The 25,175-nt window shown below is 47.9% G+C and overlaps 1 protein-coding gene across 1 annotated transcript in view; it reads left to right on the forward strand.

Annotated features, from left to right (window-relative positions):
• The first annotated feature begins 16,258 nt into the window (after window positions 1-16,258).
• LOC142567903 (uncharacterized) overlaps window positions 16,259-25,175 on the forward strand; it is a 50,991-nt gene continuing 42,074 nt past the window's right edge. The window contains exon 1 of the mRNA XM_075677995.1: window positions 16,259-16,400. The gene's annotated coding sequence lies outside the window, so the exon portion shown is untranslated. The remainder of the gene's footprint in view (window positions 16,401-25,175) is intronic.

Consider the following 25,175-nt stretch of genomic DNA (forward strand, 5'->3'; position numbering starts at 1 on the left):
GAATATCGTAATTGTGGTCGATATCGAAATATATATCCGTGGTGACCATGATCCAAATTCCACTGAATATAGTAAATGTTTCTTAGGATATGTATTAGAGCCATTAGTAACACTCCCTACTGAATGCGTTCCCTGCTTTTCTAGCACCCTGATGGTCCGGATATTTTATTGTTTCATTTCACCTGACAACTGCCGGTTTCTTAAACTCAACGTTAGCGATCATTTCGAATAGTCTTCAGCTTTCAGTGCGTTTTCGCAAAGGTTATTCACTCGTGTGAGATAACAGTACATAACAAACAAGAAGAGTTAATTGACCGTGTTGCCCCTTTAGAGTTGTCTTCCATAAAAAATAACTGAAATAGCAACGCTGCGTTGGACGAATTTTCTTCCGCACGGTGGCGGCGTATAAACCAATCTTGTACAGTACTGCAGCCTCACAATATTTTTAAGCTACTCACTGCCCTTGGCTGATTAACAATTTATTGAAATGCATGCGCAGAAAGGATAACTTCTACAAAAAGGGCAAAAAGCGTCCGTTGAATCGTAGATTGAAAACACTCTATAGCATTTACTGCAACACGCTTAACAAATCGTGTAAGCAAGCTGAAAGAAACTACTGCGACTCTAAATTCAGTAATGCTCGTTTAAAGGAATAATGAGCAAAATGAGAACAAGTTCAAAGTGGGAACCAACGTTTCGACTAGTGGACTTGTCTTTTTGAAGGCGACATGTGCTTTCCTCTCACTGTATATACAGGTAGGGCATGATGGAACATGGTTATAACGGCGCGTTTTGAAGACAAGACACTCAAGGAAATCACTCCAGGACAGTCGCCTAACTTCAACTGAGCTTTACTGCGGAAAAATTACACGAGCAGCAGTTGCTGCGCAGAAACATTAGAAACAAAACATCGCACTTTGTCAGCACCAAAGCAAATCATCATGTCTCGATCACATCACTAGTGAAACTCCCGATCTGCGCAATATTGAAGACACATGCTATAGCATGCTAACCATGCTATAGCAACTTCTACGCTCTTCATACCTGTGGACTTCGATACTTATTGCACAGATATTTCTCTTCTTTTCTTGTCGTATTAAGTGACGCGGTGCTAATGCGACCTTCTCCTTTTTTTATACAAAATGCCTCAAACATTTCCCTGTCTTTTTGAGCCTTGAAACTTCAGAGTATACAAGTGCCTATATACGCTGGAGTTCACGGGAACCTTTTGCAAAGGTCAGCCAAGTGAGCCCCCGCTACAAAATCCTGCACATATGCTCGATGCTCCCTCAAACCGGCATTAACACATCGACCAGTATGGCGGACGAAACATTTGCCACAATAGTGCGGAATGCAGTATACCACCTCCTTTTGTAAGCTTACAGGGCCAGGCTCGTCGGCCATTTTGTCCTGAATTTAAGCACTAACAAAACAACCACTAAATAAGCCAATTATTTTCGTTTCTGACTTACTAATCCTTCAGATATCCCAACGCATTGACCGGGTTCGTATGCAGCAACACGTCGAGTCATGTGGTCACACTTCAAGAATGATGCCAGCGTTGCGCACAATCGTGTTGCCTTTCTTTACTGCAGACCCGAATGAAGTTCTTGTAATCCATCATCTAAAGGCAACCAATGCAGGTGTTCATGAAATTCATTGCGCTAATGTAAAAGGTATGTCGCATCTTATATATGTCCCTCTTTCACATATCATAAATGTCATATTGAGGGCAGCAACATTTCCAGAGCAAATAAAGAAAGGCAACAGTAATCCCGATACATAGGGACGATCGAACCTGCACGTCTAATTACCGACCGATTTCTACATTGCCCCTTTTCAGTAAGGTGATAGAAAGGAAGAAACGTATGAAAAAGCTATTAAATTGGTATTTATCTAAATACAATATATCGTCGTCTAATGGACTCATGGTCAGAACCGGCTACTCCACTGACCTTGCACTACACTCTAAAAAAATCCACGCTTATCGAAGCGTGCGTTTTAAGTTTTTTTACACGCTTAATCTAAGCCTGATATTTCTCCACGCTTACCGATCACGCCTGCTAGGAGTGATCAGCAACCCCTCCTCAAGCTTAGCAGACGTGATAAGGACACCTGTTCCCACGCTTATTATGGCGTGACGAATATCCACACTTGGAGAGAGTTCTCGAGGGGGCAAGGGGATGGAGTGAGGAGCTATCCCCCCTAGCCCCTACTATGCATGCGCTGGAAGCAACGAAGAAGCACCGGCCCTTGTAGGCTTAGGCGCTTGGGTCGCTTCTCTGAAGCGACCTCTGCTCACCAAGTTCTTCGCAGTCCCCTTTAATTTCTGCTTCGACGGCGCAGACTGTAACGAACCAAGACGCTATGACAGTGGCAGCACGCCGGCGAAGTAGAAGCTAAGTACTTACACTGCAGAGAGATTCCGCAAGATGCTCCCGCCGGTGACACTGAAGCTAATCCACTAAGAAGGGGCTTTGCAAAGCCTTGGCACATTTAAACAATGCCAAGGAATGTAAAACGTGAAGAAGCCCCTCGACATTTTCTTGCACAAAAGGACGAATGCCCTCTCAACCGTGCTCTGAGGCGCCGCCCGTTCGAATACAGCAAGCCTTGTGTGGGATAGAAACGTCAGGACAGGATTTCCTGCATTAAAATCATCATGCCATTGCACTCTTTCTCCGATTGTTGGCCCAAAATACTTTATCACTGAATTTTTTTTTTCACTGACCTCTTTCTCTAAGAAAGCCGAATATTCTAGGCAGCTAAAAAAGCATGACACACACATTTCTTCCTGAGGTAAATATTTTATTCATGATATTCATTCCCAGAAAATATGACACAGTGAAACGTACAGGCTTAAGACCAAAACTTACGGAGCTAAATCGTTTTGACATCACTGAGAAAGCGTAAGTGCTTATATGAGTTTAATTTAAATGCGCAACGCAATGAACAAATCGTCCTAACCTTGTTTGCGCCCAGGATATTTCTTTGCTTGTTCTTGGCTTTAAGTTGGTTGCAAAAAAATTGGCTATATGCCGCCGAATATGTTACATATCACCTACAATAAAGGTATACGCACATCACTAGTACCTTTTCTAGGGAATTGTCATCATGATCTCAGTGCATTCCTGCTCACAGCCGCAGATAAGGAGCCTTGTTTCCCCTAGACAATGCATGGTCTTATAAGGTCACTTCGCTATCTAAAAAAAAACAATGCCTTAATACCCAACGTATAACACTTTAGAGGTGAAAGCATGTTTCTTTTAGACTAAATGTGGTAACGAAGACGGCTTGCTTTTTCACTGCTTTAAGACTGATCGCACTTCTGACATTTCTCCTACTGACTGCTCTTAAAATGTTGCGGTTTGGAAGTTCTTAGAAGTAAGCGATATGGGAAAGATAATCAAATTACTGCAGTAATTAGAGCACTCATTGCAAGCCTGGGTCGCAAGCACGCGTCTAAAGTGACGTCTTAGAAAATTTCACTATTTTTGATGAGATCAGAAGCTTTTCAATTTTTGCTCATTTTCATCAGTCCTACTTCCAAACCTTTATTCGCTTTGAAATGTGACGTGAAAAATAAAACAATGTGCAAGACGCATTTATGCAAGACACATAGCTGCAACTCATTTTATTCCATCATGCTCTTCATAAAAATAACGTTTAAAAATTCGAACACAACTGGCAACGCTTTCAATAAAACCTTTTAATACCTAAGCAAAAATGACCCAGAAAAATGTAGTTACCGTTCATTCCCAACCCAATGGCGATGAAAATTTTGACAATAATGTCATTGTACGTGAATTTATCCCACGTGAACTCTCTCTGCGGACATATACGGGTTCGCAGCTGGAAATCAAGAGCTGCAACGGGCACAGTATATTCATGTTCATTGAACAATCACACTTTCTCTCTTTCAAGGAACAAGATGTAAAATATGCGGAGCTACACTACATAGGTATCCTAATTCCGAGCGCAATTGAGGTTGCAAATTAAGTAACACGTGTGGTTGCAACCTCGCATGCAGCGCTTCGGAGATGCAGGTTACTTACAGTCAGTCGACAAATACCTAATAAAATTATGAATTTTCACTTTATAGGCAGTGGTATATTATGGGCGCCATGCCTGGCAAGTACACGGCATACACGGCATACCACATTGATGCGCCACTAACAGAGTTCTAAATCATGAGAAGAAGCACGGTGCAAAATGCAGAGTGGCCACGCCCAGCACAACACACTTACCCGAGCGGAAATAGCAGCGGGCACAGAGAGAACGGTCAACTTTGTACTTTAGCACAATAAACTGAACAATTCAGAGGAATTCAACAGCCCGGTGTTAAAACTTGTTAAGAAAGCACGAAGATGACTGCTCTTTATTTCTATCAGCGCTGCTGCTCGCGTAAAAGGTTATCGTTTTCCAATAAATGTACCGTTACAGCAAATTTGACACCGCACATCATACTAGCACATGCACGAAATCATGACAAATTGGCAGTTAGCCGCAATTTAAAAAAACCGGACCATAACTAATGTTCGTACCTCTGTATTTCAATTGTCCATGAATAGAAGGCGAGGGACCACAACATATTCATTATCCATATGATAATGCTGCTCTGCAGTCGTCAGACCATGGTGGAGTCTCTCTCGTAAACTCGGCACATTGCATGATGCATGCGTACACCACCCGCCTCGTACGCCATGAATGTCTGTAGAAGTGAACATGGCGATACACACCAACTTTGACAATTAGACCGGAAGCTCTGTGCTGCAACGAACGAACGTCGACGTGGCCGTCCGCCAGAAAATCCACACCAAAAATGGCCGAGCGCAGTCTTCAAAACACCACGGTCTCCCACAGCCTCCGCAAGAAATGTTTCGCATTCCCCGCAGGGTAGTGAGAAGCAGGGCGTTGTTCTCCCTCGCCCACGCACCGCTCAGATCACGTGATATACCATTGATCCCCTATTCGGATATTTATAAGCGCGATGGAAAGTTCCCGCGAGAGCGCTCCGCGGGACATTAAACGTGAGTTGTGCGTTTTTCACGCGTACGCGGCTCGCTCAGGCTCGCACAAGAAAGAACCATGGCAGGCAGTCTTGCCCTCACGCTTACATAAAGGAATGTCACGCTTAGTTTCGGTCACGAGGTGCTTGGAAGGTCATCCGCACCTCATTTACATGCGCATCACGCTTCAACTTGAAGTTTAGCGTGAGAATAAGCGTGGAATATGTTAGAGTGCATAGTCCCCAGTGATGCCAGCGCAGCCCCAATTGCGCCGAAATGCGCTGTGAAGGAAATGCTGCTACAAACTGCGCCTAATGCTCGTTTATCGCAGGTATTGCGCCCCCCCTAGGCCGACGCGCACTTGCTCCGAATAATCGAGCAGACAAACAAAAAAGAAGGAAACTATTGCGGTAAAAATAAATTTCGTCGTATTTTACAACGCCAGAGGTACGAAGAAAACACCGATACTGCGAAGAAACGGCTCTAGTTAAAATAACGTGGTGGTCGCGCACACAGGGGGTGTAAGGTCGTTGTGAATGTTCGCCTTGGTTAAGCTCATGTGTACATCCTTTTTGTTTGGTTGAAGTGTGTTCTTGGTTGACTTCTGTGGTATCCACTCTGTGTTTGTGTATCTGTTGCATTGCAGTGTTCTGTTGTTGGCTCGCACCCGGGCCGCTTCCAGAGAACGCCTGCTTTGGGAAGGCGATGGCCGGACGCTGATCGGCGAAAAAGGGAGCGGCAGGATTTCTCGCGCACTGGTTTTGGCGAGCGCCATAAATCGCGCCGCGAGCCGTGTAGCGGCACCTGGAGAAGGGAGTCTTTGGGGAGTGTTTGGGTCGGGCCGAGGCGGCGCGGGTGGTCCGATCGGTGGCCCCCGCCGGTGCGAGTTACGCAGCCCGGACACATGGTCTCGCGGCTGGGGGTTAGAATGTGCGCAGCTGAGCGGGCAGTGTGGTCTGAGACTTGAGAGACGACTGACCGATCTCGTCAAGTGCCCGATTGGACCGACAGACTGCTCCGAGGCCTTTGCTCAACCGCACTCGTTAGTATGAACTCGTTTACCTTGTTTAGTATATACTGTAATGAAGTGTATTGAACAGTTCAGTTGGTAGCGTCTGTTCGTAAACGAGAAGGCAGGTCACGCAGAGCAGGAACAGCTGGTTGCCCGAACGGCTCACGCTCGTGCTAAGCACTGGCGATCCGGCTGGCCCACTGGTTCCACTGCAGGCACAGAACAGACGATCTGGCTACCCTTGTCCTTGTGCTCTTCTTCTTCATTACAATTACCCCCGGTGCAAAGCGGAGCCATCCTGGCGACTTGCGACGTGGAGACGAGCGGGTCATAGAATTGTTTCAGGCGGTGAACAACATCCCGTCCACGGCGGCGCTTGTCGGATGTCGGTGTAAGCGGCTTTATGACATAGTTGACCGGAGAGGTGCGTTCGACGATGCGGTATGGTCCATCATACTGCGAGAGAAGTTTTGTCGAAAGTCCAGGCGTCGTAGGAGGCACGGACAACAAGACAAGTGTGCCGGGAGCGAAGTTCGGATTCGTAGCGTCGCCATCACGATTGGCTTTTTGTCGTTGTTGGTCGTCGGAGGTGAACTTTCGGGCTAATTGACGGCATCCCTCGGCGTATCGGGCGACGGCTCAAACGGGAGCACACTCTGACGTGTCTGGTGTATAAGGCAAAACCGTATCGATGGTATGGGAAGGATCGCGACCGTAGAGAAGAAAGTATGGAGAAAATCCTGTAGTACTTTGTGTAGCCGTATTATATGCGTACGTGACAAATGGGAGGATGATGTCCCAGTTTGTATGCTCCGATGAAACGTACATGGCGAGAATATTACCAAGGGTGCGATTGAAACGCTCCGTAAGCCCGTTAGTTTGAGGATGGTACGCCGTGGTGGTCCGGTGAACTATGCGGCATTGAGCAAGCAGAGCTTCAACCACCTGTGACAAAAACACACGGCCTCTACACTCAGCAGCTCCCGAGGTGGGCCATGACGAAGAATGAAACGATGGAGCAGAAAGGATGCAACGTCACTGGCGGTCGCTGCATGTAGAGCAGCGGTTTCAGCATAGCGTGTAAGGTGATCAACTGCGACAATAATCCATCGTTTGCCAGCGGGTGTTAGCGGTAACGGCCCGTACAGGTCAATTCCCACACGGTCGAAGGCACGAGCAGGGCACGGAAGCGGCTGTAATAAACCGTGGGCCGGATGAGGCGGAGATTTGCGGCGTTGGAATTGTGGGCACGAGCGGACAAACTTTTGGACAAAAGTAAACATTCCCCGCCAGAAGTAACGTTGTCGCAGGCGCTCATACGTCTTCAAAACGCCTGCGTGTGCACGTTGTGGGTCAGTATGGAAAGACGCGCATATGTCGGAACGCAAAGTCTTTGGGATAACCAGTAGCCACTTGCGACCATCGGGCTGGTAGTTGCGTCTTTACAAGAGTTTATCCCGTACAGCAAAATGGGCAGCCTGGCGACGCAGGGAGCCGGAATTGGGAGATGCAGGCGAGCCAGAAAGGCGATCCAAAAGAGAGGCCACCCAAGGATTCTTGCGCTGTTCTGATGCGAAGGTGTCGATGTCGACCGAGGATACCGCCTGAATGGTGGAGAGGGAGGCCCGGTCGGCTGGCAGCGGAGAGCGGGACAGAGCTTCAGCGTCAGTGTGCTTGAGACCTCAGCAGTAGATGATGTGCATGTCGTATTCTTGAATGCGCAGAGCCCAGCGGACAAGGCGCCCAGATGGATCATTTAAAGAGGATAACCAACAAAGGGCGTGATGGTCAGTAACCACATTGAAAGGTCTGCCGTATAAATAAGGGCGAAACTTCCCGAGTGCCCAAACGATGGCCAAGTATTCTTTTTCTGTGACGCTGTAATTGCGTCCAGCTTTGGTCAGCGCACGGCTGGCGTAAGCAACGACGTACTCGGAGTAGCCAGGCTTGCGCTGCGCAAGAACAGCGCCAAGGCCAATACCAATGGCATCGGTATGAACTTCAGTTGGGACGGTGGGGTCGCAGTGTCGCAGTATAGGCGGAGACGTCAGGAGACGGCGTAAGGTCACGAACGCGGTGTCGCATGCTGGAGACCAGGAGGATAGGTCGTTGGCGCCACTTTTGTGTGTGTCAACGACCTATCAGAGTTGTGTCAGAGGTGATATTATTGAGGCAAAATTGCGAACAAAGCGTCTGAAGTAAGAACAGAGGCCGATGAAGGCGCGGAGTTCTTTGAGTGTCTTAGGTTTATGAAACTCTGCCACAGCGCGAAGTTTTGATGGGTCGGGGCAAATGCCGTCTTGTGGTACGACGTGACCTGGAATCGTGAGCTTGCGCGCGGCGAACTGGCACTTTTTCAGGTTCAGTTGCAGGCCTGCGTTGGTCAAGGACGTCAACACTTGCCTAAGGCGAAGAAGATGCGTGCTGAAATCAGGGGCGAACACAACGATGTCGTCGAGGTAGCATAAACACGTGCTCCATTTTAGACCGCGCAAGATATTGCCCATCATTCGTTCAAACGTAGCAGGCGCATTGCATAGGCCAAATGACATCACATTAAATTCGTATAAACCATCTGGAGTAATGAATGCAGTTTGGGGGCGATCAACTGCTGACATCGAGACCTGCCAGTAGCCCTAGCGTAAATCCAACGAAGAAAAAAAATTCAGCGCCTTGCACGCTGTCCAGAGCGTTGTAAATGCGTGGTAGAGGGTAGACGTCTTTTCGCGTTATCTTATTAAGACGGCGATAAGCGACGCAGAACCGAATAGAACCATCTTTTTTTGTGACGAGAACCACCGGTGATGCCCACCGGCTATTGGAAGGTGGAATGACGCCGCGCTGAATCATGTCATCCACGTGCTCACTGATCACCTGACGCTCCTTGGCGGATACGCGGTACGGGCGCTGCCGCAATGGCGCGTTGGAGCCAGTGTCGATTTGGTGGCTGACGGTTGACGTGCGACCCAGAATAGGCTGAGCGACATCAAAAGAAGAACGGAACTGGGCAAGCAGGTGAAGAAGCTGGGAGCGCTGTTCGGAAGTAAGGCTATCGGCAATGAAAGGTGTGAATAAGTCAGGTGATGGCGAAGCAGAAGTGGAAAGTGCACAGAAGTCAGTGAGCTCTGCATACGAAGCATCTGGCACGTCGGTTATAAACATGTCATCAAGAGGCTGAACCTGGCCAAGTGCTTTGCCGCAAAGAGCCGTCAGGGCTGTAGGAAGCGGATTGCAGACAACGATGGCGCTGAGACCGGCTGAAATGTCAAGCGTGGCGAAAGGGAGGGGAACGTCTTCGCGGGTCATGAAGAGTTCCGAAGGAGTGAAGAGGACAGTGCCTTCACAGATAGCGCCACAGAAGACGGGAACAACGGCAGACGAGTACGGCGGTATGGCGATGTCTTCTCGAAGAACTAGCTTAGCGGGAAGAGAAGGGGCGCCGACGAGGGGCACGTCACACAGAGGCGATAATTCGACTTCAGCACGTGCACAATTGATGACGGCGTTATTTCGCGAAAGAAAGTCTCACCCTAGTATCACGTCGTGAGAGCAGGACTGCAGAACCACAAACTCCACAATATAGAGAACGCCCTCAATAAAAACTCTAGCTGTACATGCTGCTGAAGGCTGAATTAGCTGGGCGCTTGCTGTGTGCGAATAGAAAACCCAGAAAGTGGCGTCGTAACTTTTCGTAAGGCGCGAGAGAGGCGTTTGTTCAGGACAGACATGGCTGTTCCAGTATCAATTAGCGCAACGGTAGGGACGCCGTCAACAGTAAGGTCGACAATGTTCGAAGGCGACAATGGAGGACTTGTACAGATCAATGGCGACGCAGTTCCTGCCTCCTGAACTGCGACGCTTAGTTTTCCTCTTGCGGGTGAAGGGCGCCGACGCATGCGGGATAACGAGCGGCGACGCGGGAAAGGCGAACGACGTGTAAGGACCGGGCGCTCGGCTGGTGGCCTGTTCGATTGCCGACTAAAGTAAGTGTCGTGGAAAGGCTGCACGGCGGCGTAGGGAGGCGACTGCACCAACCCATCAGAGTGCAGCATGCGGCGGCGGCAGAGTCGTGCAATATAGCCGGGAACACCGCAGGCATAACATATGGGCCTGTTGTCTTGTGTGCGCCAAGGATTAGCAAACGCAGGAGCAGGTCGATGAACGGGATGATGAACGGGTGGTAGCGGCCGTGGATGTAGCGCACCGAGTGGTTGACGAGGAGGCTGCGCGGCGACGGATGCGTAAGTAGGTGGCGCGGCGACAGGGTACTGCTGATGCTGCATAGGTAGAGCCTCAGCAACTTGCTCTTCAATAACCCGCCGGAGCGTAGGGGCGAGCTGTGTAGGAGGCTGTGACGGCAGCGGCTGCTGTTGAGGTAGCTCAGCGAAGGGCAGTAGAGAAAGCTGACGTGCAATTTCCTCCCGCACGAAAGCTTGGATTTGTGTGAGCAGGGGGGAGCGATCAGGGGAGACTGTCATGGAAGAGAGGGCTTCGTCAGCCACTGAGGGGCGCCTGGTCAAATCGCGCTGCCTCCTCAACTCGTCGTAGCTTTGGCACAAGTTTATGAGCTCTGCTACGGTGCGCGGACTCCTGGGGATCAACATCTGCAAAATGTCATCTGCGATGCCCTTCAAAATGTGCTTCAATTTCTCATTTTCGGGCATAGAAGCATCGACACGTCTGCATAGGTCAAGAACCTCTTCGATATAACAGGTGAATGTTTCACCAGGTTGTTGCGCTCGCTCTCGTAACCCCTGCTCGGCGCGCAACTTGTGGACGGCGGGGCGACCGAAAACTTCAGCGAAACTGGCCTTGAACGCGGACCAGGACTGAAAGTCGGCTTCGTGATTTTTAAACCACAGGTGAGCCACTCCCGCAAGGTAGAAGATGACGGCATTTAACTTGGCGGTATCGTCCCATCGATTGTGCAAGCTCACCCGTTCGTATGCAGACAATCAGTCATTGACGTCCTGCTCATCCCTACCGCTGAAAACCGCTAGATGGCGTTGCGGGACAGCGCCAGAGCAGACAACGGAGAGTGGCGGCGACGTCGGCTGGTGAGAGTCAGGCATGACGGGAGGCAGAGTCCGAGACTGGAGTTCCAGGGTGTAGATGTTCTTGAATACACAGCACCTCCACCCATTGTAATGAAGTGTATTGAACAGTTCAGTTGGTAGTGTCTGTTGGTAATCGAGAAGGTAGGTCACGCAGAGCCGGAACAGCTGGTTGCCCCAACGACTCACGCTCGTGCTATGCACTGGCGATCCGGCTGGCCCGGAACACGGAACAGACGACCTGGCTGGCCTTGTCCTTGTGCTCTTCTTCTTCATTACAATACTGAGAGGTTCCAGTGTGGTCTGAGACTTGAGAGACAACGGACTGATCTCGTCAAGTGCCCGATCGTAGCGACGGACTGCCCTGAGGCCTTTGCTCAGCCGCATGCGTTAGTATTCACTCGTTTACTTTGTTTAGTATATACTGAAAGCTTCCAGTGTGGTCGTAGACTTGAGAGACAACGGACCGATCTCGTCATGTGCCCGATCGGAACGACGGACTGTCCCGAGGCCTTTGATCAGCCGCATTCGTTAATGTGAACCTTCTGTCCTTGTTTACTATATACTCAGTGTAACCCCCGCTAATGTCTGTCCGTAAATAAATTCAGTTCAAATTATTGGCATCCAGCATCTTTAGTCCCGGAATACCTAACCAGAGAACAGTGCAGCGGCTTAAGAAGAGCCAAAAACGAACGAAAAAACAAAAAAAGAAGAACCCGGCGGAGGAAGAGAGAAGAGAAAACCTTACTAGGGGCATCTCACGTTCGCCCGTCCCTAGGCCGTCGCGAAGCCTGATGTACGTCACGTGTCGTCACGGTCTGTGCAGTGCGCGCAACTTCGTTAGTTTTGGTCTTTGTGCCTACACCATTGTGTTCAGTAAGCGCAAAAGCACATAGTAGCTGCATAGAGTAATGTAGTAAACGTAAAGAGTGGACACTCCCTTAGGCGTCTGCGGCCGACTTTGGCTCTCAGCGCACCTAGCGGAATCGGCGAAACGCATCAACCTCCAAGATAGTAGCCGCACGCCGGCAAATCTCGGACGCCATGATTTCAGTTTCGTTTATTTTTTTATTGTTTCTTGTGACTCTTAGCGTTGCTTTAATCGAGTGGCTTCATGCAGGCGCTTGAGCCGCTGTTTATATGGTGCGCGATCACGAGCGCGCAAAGGTGTTTCAGTCTATGCTAGTTTCATTTAAATTTATATTTGCTGCTTCAAGCTGTAAATTAGCGCACCAATCATGCGAACTGTTGAGGAAGTAGAACTTTATCGCTTGTGGTATTGTACGTCTAGTAACTCACGCCAAAGGGAGTATCGTAAATAAATGTGCTATGTTCTTTAAATACAAATCAACTTGCTGCACAACCAAGAACACGAAAATAGCAGGCAACAATTTATTGCGGCAAGATTGTAAAAACTGGAAAACTGGAAGTGGCTATGGTGTTGGGCTGCTGAGCACGAGGTCGCGGGATCAAATCCCGGCCACGGCGGCCGCATTTCGATGGGGGCGAAATGCGAAAACACCTGTGTGCTTAGATTTAGGTGCACGTTAAAGAACCCCAGGTGGTCAAAATTTCCGGAGTCCTCCACTACGGCGTGCCTTATAATCAGACAGTGGTTTTGGCACGTAAAACCCCAAATATTATTATTATTATTGAAAACTGGAAGAAACTGCGAAATGCAAGTAATACGGGTGTCACACGGCGCACTTTTAATCGCGATCAAGCCCGATCCGATTTGATTTTCTCGGTCGCGATTGGTTCCTTTGCGCAAGCTGGGCGAGGGAGCCAATCGCAGTCGAGAATTTAGATCTGGATCGGGCTTGATCGCGATCGAAAGTGGTCGTGTGACACCGGTATATTAGAGAATAGTCGGAAAGTAATGGCGTGGTGGCAATAACTTTACACAAGCAAAACACATACAAGACGCGTTGCAACTATCCTTATAATGAAAAAACAAACAAGCAAAAACTGCACAGACACGCCAGCAATTAATTTGCATAAAATGGGATTGTTTTAGAAGACAAAAAATATTACGCTTTTTCTTGTACTTCTGCGAAGGAAGGTGAATTAAGGAGCAAATTATGTGAATGGTTGCGTGCCAAAATAAAATGGCTGCAAAAATAATTGGGCACGCACGGACATCCTCATCTCGAATGTGTAAGCCAGTGCGTCCGTCATTAAACAGCTGCAATTAAGCACTTTGTGTTAGGAGTCTTCACCTGCAGTCTTCGAAACCTTGCAATCGTCTTCCGATGCTTCGAAATTTGCCCTTGAATATGCATGATATCCTTTGGCTGTAGAATGTATTTTGAGGAAATAGTGGAGATTCCTGCAATATGTGGAATGACAGGCAGAAGGTAAACAATACAAGAGGCTTCAAAGCAATTGAATGTAGACGCTACGTTCTTTCGTATAAGCAATACTGATGAAGCTTTCAAAGCTTTAGAATAGATATACTGCGTTCCTTCGTCGTATGGATATTTTTCTGATTTAAGGTCAAGGAAGCGCTGTTATAAATGCTAAGAAATAATTTTTTTAAGTTAAGGACTCGATACACAATTAAAACATGAAAACACGTATTTCACCCCATGCAAAACAACTAACAATGCCCGAGCGCACATATAGCCCGCTACAGAGGTTAACAGAGTGCCCATTATTGCAACACTGCAAATATTGCACAAGTACCGCTGTAGAAATAGCTACATTTCTTTTGCAAAAGTGGAGCACCCTACTTTTTGAGACGCCGTTGCGCGTAACAGGAAGCTCTCTGCACCGAACGGCATCTGTTCATAGGCCGCGTTCCTTAACGAACCATTTTATTTTCTAACTTCATCATTGTATCGAACGTGCCTCGCAGCTCGGACGCTGCCGCGTCGCGGTTATCGCTAGCATCACCGCTCATTGCTGCGCGTCAAAAACAATGAGTGCGCAATGAAAGCCAGCGTAGCAAATGGACAGCAGCTGTTTTATGGCTTCAAGGCCGCCGCCACTCGTTAATGCGGCTAACAGTGACATAACGAAATACGAATAAGTCTTTACCAAGGTGCAGAAGAACTTCCTGTGGCCTTAGCATGAAACGGCGACCAAGCAGTAATGCCAGACGCTGGCAGAGGAACCCAACAACGATCCTCGGGCGCATTTTACAGAAAGAGGTCCTGACTAGGCTTCGCACGTGTTGGGTAGTGCCGCCTGTCAAGCTGCTAGCCGCAGCCGCAGCCACAGCCACATTTTTCTTGATGTGCTCTGCCACCTAGCGGAATCAGCGAAACACCATGGCTGGGCCGCGAAACGGCTAGAGTGTCCACTCTTGTCGTTTACGATGTTACTCTATGGTATAGGCGAGTTCGCGGTGTAGTTCCGGGCGGTCCGTCCGCGTACCCAATCTCCGCCACTTCGGCCGCCAGTTCGAACTGTGACGCGTGATCCCAGGTCGGTTTGCCGAAGAGGTCTCTGGTACATACAGGCGGCGACCACTGCGTGACAGCTTGCCGCCCGCCACTACGGGAACCGGTCGGCGGCGACTTTTCACGTCCACATGCCTCTAGACCTAAACAGTGCCGCTTCGTCAGCACCCTGCGGTGAAAGTTGCGGTTTGGTGCGGAGTCGACGAAAATGCCTCAGCAGCAGCCGTGTGGAATTCTGAAAGTGACGAATTCGCTTAAATTACAGTGAATGTTAGGGTGACAACGGGAGCGGCGGCAACTTTGATCACAACCGCCGCATTTGCGACATCGAGTGCGCGGAACATGTCCGCGCCGTTGTTATGTATTGTTTCTACGAGCAGGGGTGGTTCCAGAGTAGCCGCAAGGACGAGTCGGGGCGAGGGGAACGGAATTGCACATTCGACTTTGTCGACACTAAAGTATATATGAGCATCCTTCAGGCAGGGCCTGAGACCTCCCTCCCTTTCTGGATCCGCCACTGTGTATGGACAACACGGCAACGCCGTAGGAAAGTCCGGATAATCGGAGCAGGTACGCAAAATACATCCGCGACGTACGTATTGCAACAGAGCCTATACATGGCCTTTTCGGGACAGAAAGGAGTGCAATAAATACACTCCTTTTGTTTTACATTTATTGACTCCCACTTGTTGCTGTGTGCACTTCCGTGGCACATGACTTTTCGTTCCTATAGTGCTAGATATTTGCAGTCGCATCGCAACACACGCGTTTGATTAGTGGCTGACATGTGCTGTGTGTAGTTTAGGAATCATTTTATGCAATTATGGTGACGCGCTATTCTGAGTGCCCAGTTGCTCGATACGCCTTTTTGGCGATCGCTTAGCGGTTTCCACATGTGCGTACGGCGCGTTTTATTACGACTGGGCAGCCGAGACATGAAAAAAAAAACAGCTAAAATGAGACAGGTCAGTCGACACGGACGCACAAACTACACAACAGAGCTGCAGTTCCATCTATGCCTGCGAGGACGACAACGAATGTATAGCGCCCTTGTTTCTGTTCCATCTCCATTTGCGCTAATGATTCGTGCTTCTGAACCCTTACTAACGCACTCAGGTAGTAATTTGAATCGTGGTAATATACAGTGTCGACGTACTACAGCCGCCCAATTGCTTAATAATATCGCAGGAGCGCTGACCAGAAAGTGCGTCAGCGCCTTGAAGCAGGGCAGATGTGTTGTTGTGAATACCATACACAGATTATATGTCATAAGGATTCGGTGGCTGCAGGTATTCAGCTTCTGGACATGAGTTAAGGATACTGAATGCTTTAACAGGTGAAACGTTTAGTACACGAAAGAGATAACGAAGAAAAAGACAGCTTGGGGGGAATGAACTCTATGTAAATGCAGAATTAACACTGAATTCAGGTTAAATTTTGGTTTATCTTCATCTAAATATAAAACAGCAAGTGCGAGTAAAAATTTTCCATCTTAGCATATACGACATATTGCGTGCAGGTTTTGAAGAAGTACCAACTTGTATAGCATATTTTTCGGTAACTGCATGCACAGCTTTCACTTTGCACCAGAGCTGTACACGTAACTGTTGCAAACCATTAGACAGTTGTAGAATACCGTTTGTCGCCTTACGTACATTAAACGTAATCACCTTTGCGGGACGTTGTGGTGCGCGTCCTTTCAATGCATTTAGTTTGCCGTACGGGAAGGCAAACGTTAGGAATATGTTATAAAACAGGGCGCCGTCTGGTGCCTTGTGCTAAACGTATTCAAGCCTAGACAATCCATTAGCAATCATCCTTGTGTTGCTTTGTCGACGCGTCTCCTTAGGCCTACGGGCGCCAGAATCACCGAACGATCTCAGAAATTGGACGCGCTCTGTGCTCATAACTAACCTTTCGGGTGAGTTTAGAGAAAGCGAAAGCTCATTTCAATAGTTACTGGCCATCAACAAGAGTCAGAGCGCAGCTATCACCAGAATTTAAGCTGACGCAGGAGTCATGGGTGCCGCCATGTTCGACAACGCTGTTTCTTAGCGTACGTAAACATTCGAACTTTAAAGTCTCCGAATAACGTACGTTATCATAGCGCACGTAGACCGCAGAAACGCGATAACTTTCAAAGCATGTGCAGCGACGACAACGCTATTTCTTTATGTACGTAATGCGTGACGTTTGGTTGCAAACACTAAACTAAAAATTTGAATTGTTTTCTTGCTCCAAACAACAATTTTTCCTGTTACAAAAGCATATTGACACGTGCGCTTCGTTATCTTTTTCGGATGACCGCTTTTCACCGTCTAACAAATGTTATCGCTGGACGCCGATGCGCCTGCTTGTATCGGAACTTTCTCGAATGTTATCGACGGTTATATCTGTTGTCTGTTGTCGCTGCAGCTTGTGTAATCTGATTGTATGCGCGACGCAAATTCTGTAGTATTTTGGTAGTTTCTGGAAGATCCCCGGACGCCAGCAATTACTCTGGAACGTTCGAAGACTCATGTATGAAGCCGACGCGCTTGACCCGCAGATCAGAGTTTCGACGATTGAAGACTGCACTAGCTGCTATCGTTGTACTTTGAGTGGAGCCTATTTCTGTGGGCACAGGTTCGCCCCATAAAAACTTAGTTTCGTCAATTCAGTGTCTTGTTACTGTGTTCTTTACCGTCATTACTACGTGACAATATAGTTCTGCTACAAACTGCGATTTTTTTCTACTCCGAAAGCTGCTCCAGAAGACTAAGTGCCGCTTAAACCTCTGAGTCTCCTTAACTAAAGGAAATAGAACGTGCCACCGATAAAGGCGATTAACATGCTCTTCGATTGTAGCGCAAAGTGACACGGATACAGAGTGGAAGCATACAGGACGAGCGGTAACTCATGTGGTAACACCACAGATCATGAGATTCTTTTGATGCGAAAGTATCAAATGGCCCATTCACCGAAAAAACCGGCGTTTGTCGTCTGGACAAGCGAAAAACGGCACTTAAATTCCCACAGGCTGCGACGCCGCTTTACGAGCACGCCAGGGCTGAGCAGAGCGGCGGAGAGGGCACAGCAGCTGTGGCAGTATCGCGCGGGGTGTTGCGTGAGGAGAGAGGGCATCGCCGCTGCTCCACGTCGCCCTCGCTTGCACTCTCGGAAGCCCGTGTTATCGGCGCGTTCCTTGTCAGCGCAAGCTCTCGCCGACGTTCTAAATGCGCCTAGGTAAGGCCAAACGGAAACGCGCCAAGCGAACGGGACAGCAGACCCGTGCACTCTGCTTTATGACGTCATGCTACTTGGACGGAAATATCCATTGCCAAGCCCGGCGTGACTAAAGCGGTGACGTAGAAATCACCGCGACTTACTCGGGCTTGTCCCATTATACTCTATGCCAGTCGGACAAGGTAGCATGACGTCACGGATCGAAGTGTGCCGGCCTTGTGCTATCTAGGTGGCGTTGGCCAAGCGTCTCAACGCGCTTGCTTGCCCGCGAGTTCGCAACTCGTAAGGCAGTTCAGCGGCGCTCAATTAGAGATTAATGCTTTCGCATTACCAACTCATAAGAATTGCTTAGCTGTCCTGGCGTGTTTGATAAACTTATTTCTATCGCTATTGTTGGGACCGCAATAAATGTAATTAACTTACAAACTCATTATGAACCATTCCTTTACGCTAATTACACTACTATACTTGCTGCTGATCGGTCACCCACTTCTCTTGCAACAGGACTAAACGCCGATCTAAATAATATATTAGCATGGTGCTGGTGTAACTTGCTTTAATTTAGCCGCTCCAAACTACATTCATGATTTCTTATTCTGCCGATAAACATATTTCATATACCCGGGCAATTAACCTTAAATCACTCTCCATTCGCCAAATTAACCATGGTTCGTTTCTCGGCCTCATACTCGATTTGCATTTAGCGTATACTACTGACATCGCCAACTTAAGGAGTAAAGCGGCTCGTGGAATAAAAGTACTGGTAAAAACTCGAAATTATTTGAGTACTTCGTCATTGCTCATCCTTTATTTTGTATTTATTCGCAGGTCATTTTAGTTGCTGCACGGGGGCAGTACTTATCCTACCAACATAGCCAAGTTTGAGCACATACAAAGTCAGGAAACTAGGATTATTACCTTTACTACATTTCATTCACGTGCTTATCAGCTACATCGCGATTACCAAATATTACCAACTGGTCTACTGTGTTAACTTAATATCGTCATCATCTTGTATAAACATCACGTAACATTTCAAGTTGAGTTGAGTTTGATTGTGAACAATAACTCAATATTTTCTCTCAATCGTAATTTTCTCTTACACTTAATACGAAATAATTATGGCAGACAGACAGCCTCCTTTTCTAGCATATCATTTCGTTATTATCTCCCGACTTAAGTTATACAATCCTCGTGAGTACCTATTTTTAAAACGCAAGTATGCTCTTCTTATTGATAGTTATTGTTTTAGATATACCCCATTCTTTTTCTTTCTCTTGCCAAAAATATATCTGCTTGATTCTTAAGTGAGCTACGTACATCCTAGTGGTAGTTACTCATATTCTGTTATCTTGTTTGTTCCGTTCTCCTATCTTCCTGTGCACAATAATACTCGTATATACTATTTTGTGTTATCCTTTTTTAACTAGCATCACTTTGTAACATTTTTTTGTGTTAGCGAAGTTATGTTGTACAATTCAATATAGAAGTGTTACTGTTTCCTTTCCCTTTGTTTGCTTATTTCTACTCTGTTGCGTAATACTGTTATTGGTTTTTCAATTACTTAAGAGGAAGTCCCCTCACAGTGTTATGATCTGATACCTCATTCTGTAATTATAATGATGTGCTACACTTAACGAGATAAAAGATGATCATTGTTCTGATTGTGCGCCCATACTTTTCCTGCGCCGCCTCTCGCGTGCAACCAGTTTTCTATATACGCGTAGAATAGAGCTTGTGCAAAGTGTTTTAACATCAGTTGAACTGAACACGACGCACTCAACGGTAATTCCGTGGACACTTGAATAAATAAAGGCAGCCGGAAAACCGACTGCAGTAGAATAAATCTGTTATTAATGCTTCGTGGTGATAATGCGTTAGTTTCAAAGCAGTGATTCCCTAATTACCATACTGGGTTGGTAGAAAACTTTGGAGGAGTTTTCAGCACTAAGGTGAAAGATTAACGTATGCACGAGGCTTGTGAATATGCCTACTACGTTGCAAAGAGCTGGATGGAGTTGGGAGCTGGGTTTACTTCAGGATAAACATTCTGATGGGGGCCCGCTATTCACTTGGCTCCACCCTGATTCATCCTGCTTCTCGCCCGTCCTCGAGCTGCATGTCTGGTTGAAGTGAGCTTCAGCGCGGCCCGCGCAGACGATGTTTTCGCATGTCTTTCTTACTTTCATACGTTCCTATGCTTAATATATCGCGCAGTATACGCTCCTCCCGAGGTGAAACGCGCAGGTGGCTAGCACTTCAAACATTTGCGGAGCTGGTCTAGTTTGCGTTTAGCTTTCGTAACTCGACTCGCGGGGAAGGCGCTGCTGGGTTAGGTTTGGATTCTCGCGCTTAGCTGGGGCTTTCCTTTTTGCGGTGCCATCGTTTCGAAAGCGGGCTCGTTTGTCTTCTGTTAGACAGTTGTATGATAGTTCTTGTATGATAGTTGTCGCTTCGCTATTTTTGTGCTTGCGAACTTTGTGTCTCCTTTTCTTCTGAATCCTTATGGCTTCAACCACTCTCTTGCTGGACCTGTTCTATGTCGCGTTTCCACATGCTCCCGCCTTACCGACGTCCATTATCGATTCAGAACGTAACAGCGATTCTTGTGACGAGCGTAATAAAAAGCTGAGAGCAGACCGGGACGTCTGATTTTGGTCCTCGTCCGAAGTAACGCCATTACATTTTGAATCATTCAGCTCAAGTGCTAAGTTGGTACTAGCGCTAGGTTACTATGTACTTAGTAGATATTGCTTCTAATTATGCGCTGCTCTCGTACCTTATAACTGTACTCTTATTGTTGGTTCTATAGCCCCTTACGCAGACTGTCACCTTTGTTAACACGACATTCATTAGAGGCCGTAGCGGGTGCTCTTCTTCACTGCGTCTGTCACTGACTGTAGCAGAAGGCCGTAGCTCGTGAGTGATTCCCCTGCAGTCATAAGTTTAGCTGGAGTGCAGCCGCCTTTAAGGTGAGGTATCCTTCTACAAGCGGGCAAATGATTTGTTACACGCGTCGTCTGCGGCCGTTTCTGCTCTCAGGCTTACATTGACTTATCCCTTGAGCGTGCCTAAAAAGCTCTCATCTGCGCCATTTGTCTCAGGATAACTTGGCGATGTAAAAGATTTTTCAGCCCCATTACGATGCGCGCAGTTGTTAAATTAGCTAGTAGCGTACTGGCTGCTGTTGTCCATGACGACTCCCTCCAGAAGCCCGAATCTTGTAAATAGCATGTGAAACACTTTGGTGGTGGTTATTAATGCGGCTGATTACATGTGGATTACTTCCGGTCATTTTCAGTACGCATCGATCAAAGGCAGAAATGTTATTCCATGGAATGATACCCCGAAATCAACCTGAAGGTGTTGCCACCTATATTTAGGATGATCTTGCTGGTGAATCGTAATTAGGAGCTTCATGAAGTTAGCGATGTAACTTCGTAAATTATTTTGAACGAATTTCTGGTAATACATACGACTCTTAAAGAGCAAGGTCTTTGTATTTACCAACATCAAGCTAGTAATTGTGATTGTTATGAACTAACCTTAGGCTATGAACTAGAAGAATGGAAGCCAAGGGGCCCGATTGTTATTAGTCATATCATAAGAAGCCAACAAACAAAACCACCAAGGACAGCATAGGGGAAATTACTTTTACATAATAATCGAATTAAAGGCGTGAAAAAATTATCGAAATGAAAGTGTATGAAAAAAAAAACAGCCGCAGGTGGGATACGAATCCACGTCTTCGCATTACGTGTGCGATGCTCTTACCAATTCAGCTACCGCGGCGCCTCTCTCCCATCCTCTCTGGGGTATTTTATGTTTGTCTACTAGAACTAACTCTGAGAGTGTTAGCCAGCTCCACCACTCAGAGGCTTTGGCGGCGGATACGGAACATTCTTTCTGAAGGCAGCATTGATGCATTCAGGTACCTTGTGTGGGTATATTGACCAGTTTCTTGGACCAGTTATTTGGAGGAAGACGAAGTGCTTCTCTTGTGGAACACATCTCGCCCGTCTCTTAGCTTTTCTGGACTTCTCGCTGCACTTGTGGGGTCTACCGCCCCTGCATCGCGGTGATGGATGTACACCACCCCGAGGACCATCACGGTGCCCGTTCACCTGCGGACATCGGTTCGAGGAAGCAAGGAAATACATCGAGTGATAGCGAGGACTCAGAGCTGTACTCCGCATCAGGTGACGAGTCCTCGGAAGAAAGTTTTCGACTTGTCCAGTACCGCAAGACCAAACGGAGAATTCTCAACGCATCTTCGGCATACAGCTCGAACACTGTGAAAACTGCACCTAAACGACGGCCTCACTCCATCCTGTTTGTGCCACAGAACGCCACTCACAAGCTACGCGTCCTCAATAGGCACACACTCTCCGTATTTCTAGAGAACACCGTGCCGAACGAGATCAAGGATGTCAGGATAAACGCTAAGCGAAACATCCTGGCAATCGATGTGATGAACCGGAGTGCGCTGAACATACTAGAACATGCAACGCAGCTGGGTAACATCGAAGTCTGCTCCATCGTGCCAGCGAATGGTGCCACAGTAACAGGAGTCATCTATGACATTGATTAATGAAATACCTAACGCAGACCTCCCAGTTCTCATAAAACCAGCAAGTGAACACAACGTCATTGTGCATGTTGGTCGCCTCGTAACACACGTTGCGTGAGGATAACGTTCAAAGGTGACTGCCTTCCATCCTACGTGAAGGTTGGCCACTTTCACCACCAGGTTCGACCATTTAGTCCAAGACCAATGCAATGCTTCAATTGTCAGAAGATTGGCCATGTGCAGGGTGTTTGCAGAAATTCCGCCGTGTGCCCTCGATGCGCCGAACCCCACTGGGAAGGCAACAGCAGCGCAACCACGTTGAAGTGTCCTGTCAGGGTGATCACGGCGCCTCTTCCAAAGACTGTCCCCAGATCAAGAAAGCGACCACCATTCTTAAACACATGGTGAGAGACAACTCTATCCACAAAGAGGCCGCGGTGAAAGTGCGGCGAAGAAGACGTCACCATGGAAGGACCTCACGACGGAGAATATCAACTTTTCCAGAAATGTCAACTCGCCAAGCAGCACCATCAGCGGAAGTTTCAAGCACCCCAAACACCGATGTTGGAAGGCAGAAAACTGCCAGATCTCTCTACAAAGGAGTGGCCGCCATTTCCGCGTTCACGACTGGCAGAAGAGCCGCAGAAGAAGCCGCCCCCAGTACAGCAAGGTGCTGTATCCGAGAAGTCGCGGAAAACAGATGAGCAAGTGATAGCACTTATTAGGCCTTTAATGAATGCCATTCGCGTGTTACTAAGCAACATGCACACACCGTCTGCCAGAAGTGCACTTCAAGTACTGGACGCTCTGAGTCCGGTGCTGGCAACGCTTGAGTAGATCATGGCTCCCCAGCCACTGTATTTCAGGGATGAGGTCCGACAAGCAGCTATTTTTCAGTGGAATGCCCGCGGACTCAAAGCGCGCATTTCGGATTTCCGTCGCTTCGTGTATGCCAATATGTTTCCCATTATCGTCATTTGCGAGCGGAACTTATCCAACCCGATCAGGCTTTCTGGATATGAATCGTTTATGTCGTCAACTGTTGATGAAAACAGTAAGGTTTTGGTGTTTATTCTCCGTGACCTCACTTACATTCATCATCCTGTGCCACCTAACGACGATAATCAATATATATGCCTAACAGTAAGGAAAAAGAGCTTTACGCTTACTTCTGTGGGCGACTACCTATCTCCGTCATGTCGATTTGGTCACAAAAGACTTCGAGACATCCTATCCTCAACTCCCGGTCCCTGGGTCATTATTGGAGATTTCAATGCCCATCATACACTCTGGGGAAGTTCGAAGGTCAACGGGAGACACAGAGCAGTGGTGTCATTCTCGTCCAGTAATGAACTTTGGCTGCTGAATGATGGAAACCCTACGTTTCTACGTGGCTCCACATACAGCAGCTGTCTTGACTTGGCTCTTGTCTCACGAAGCCGTGTCAGACGTGTTGGGTGGTTTGCGGACATAGAGACGCACGGGAGCGACCATATCCCCACGTACGTCAAGATCAGAGGATTGCCCCCTTCCGAAATACGGGATACAATCCAAAGAGTGGACTGGTCTAAATTTAAGTCTGTGATGGAAGAACAATGCGACGCCAATCCATCCTTCGACCTGGAAGAGGCAATCAGGAGCGCGGAACAAGACACTACGCGCACTCTCACATGCTCTTCGAAACTCGCGGAATTTTATGTGGAACTAGAACGACTTCGAGCAATCTGACGACGTGCTGAACGAAGATACCGACGTACGAAGACAATGGACGATCTACGGACCGCCAGCCGCACGCAAAAGAAGATCCAGCGCCGCTTCAACAAGCTCGAATCGCAACGTTGGACTGCCTTCTGTGAGTCGCTAGATCCACGCAAGCCTTTATCCTAACTACGGAGAATGGTGCGCGGTCTGCGGACATTCCCCGTACATCGGTTCCCATTCAAGGCTCTTGCCCTCTCTCAAAACAGACCGGAGATTGACGTGGCAGTGGATTTCTGCGCCAGATTATCTGGCCAACTAACACCTCCCAACATTCCAACGCCTTCGAGTCCGCCACCAGGTGATCACCGCATGGATCTACCATTCTCAATCCATGAAATCAAGGCAGCATTAGCTTGGTGTGGCCGTCCATCAGCGCCAGGACCTGATGAAATTTCCTACCGAGCTCTGTGTCATCTGGGTGAGCGAGCGAGAGGTGCTGTCCTTGAGCTGTACAATGAATCTTGGAGAGATGGTGCGCTACCAACGAGCTGGAAGACAAGTCGCCTTGTTCCACTGCTGAAGACTGGCGAGTCGTCGTTGGAACCCTCGTCATATCGCCCGATTGCTTTGGCAAGCTGTGTGAGCAAAGTAATGGAGAGGATGGTCCTAGGACGTCTGCAGTGGCACTTGGAGTACCACAACACATACCCGGATGCCATCGATCGGTGTCAATCCTGTCATACCCGGTGGTCAATCATCGATCGATAACGTCGTCGACCTGGTCATCTACATTCAGCATGAGAAATGAAGTAAGTGTCTCTGCGCTTCTTTGTTCATCGACGTCAAAGGGGCTTATGACAACGTTACGCATGAAACCATCCTCTCTGCTCTCACAGACGTAGGAGTGGGTGGTCGGATGTTTCAATGGATACGGAGCTATCTCTCCATGCGATCCTTTTTCGTAAGCACCAAGGAAGGCCATACTTCTCAACATTATAGCTGCCGTGGCGTCCCCCAAGGCGGCGTACTGAGCCCTGTGTTATTTAACCTAAATCTAATTGCTCTCCTTGAGCACGTGCCAAGTACAGTCAGGTTATCAATGTACGCGGATGACATCTGCATATGGACGTCTGCAGTAACACGCCTACAGTTGCGAGCGAGAATTCCGAGAGCCGCCACCCAAACTGCTATCTACCTCCG

This window comes from Dermacentor variabilis, unplaced genomic scaffold (assembly GCF_050947875.1).
Source record: "Dermacentor variabilis isolate Ectoservices unplaced genomic scaffold, ASM5094787v1 scaffold_15, whole genome shotgun sequence".
NCBI classification, from domain to species: domain Eukaryota; kingdom Metazoa; phylum Arthropoda; class Arachnida; order Ixodida; family Ixodidae; genus Dermacentor; species Dermacentor variabilis.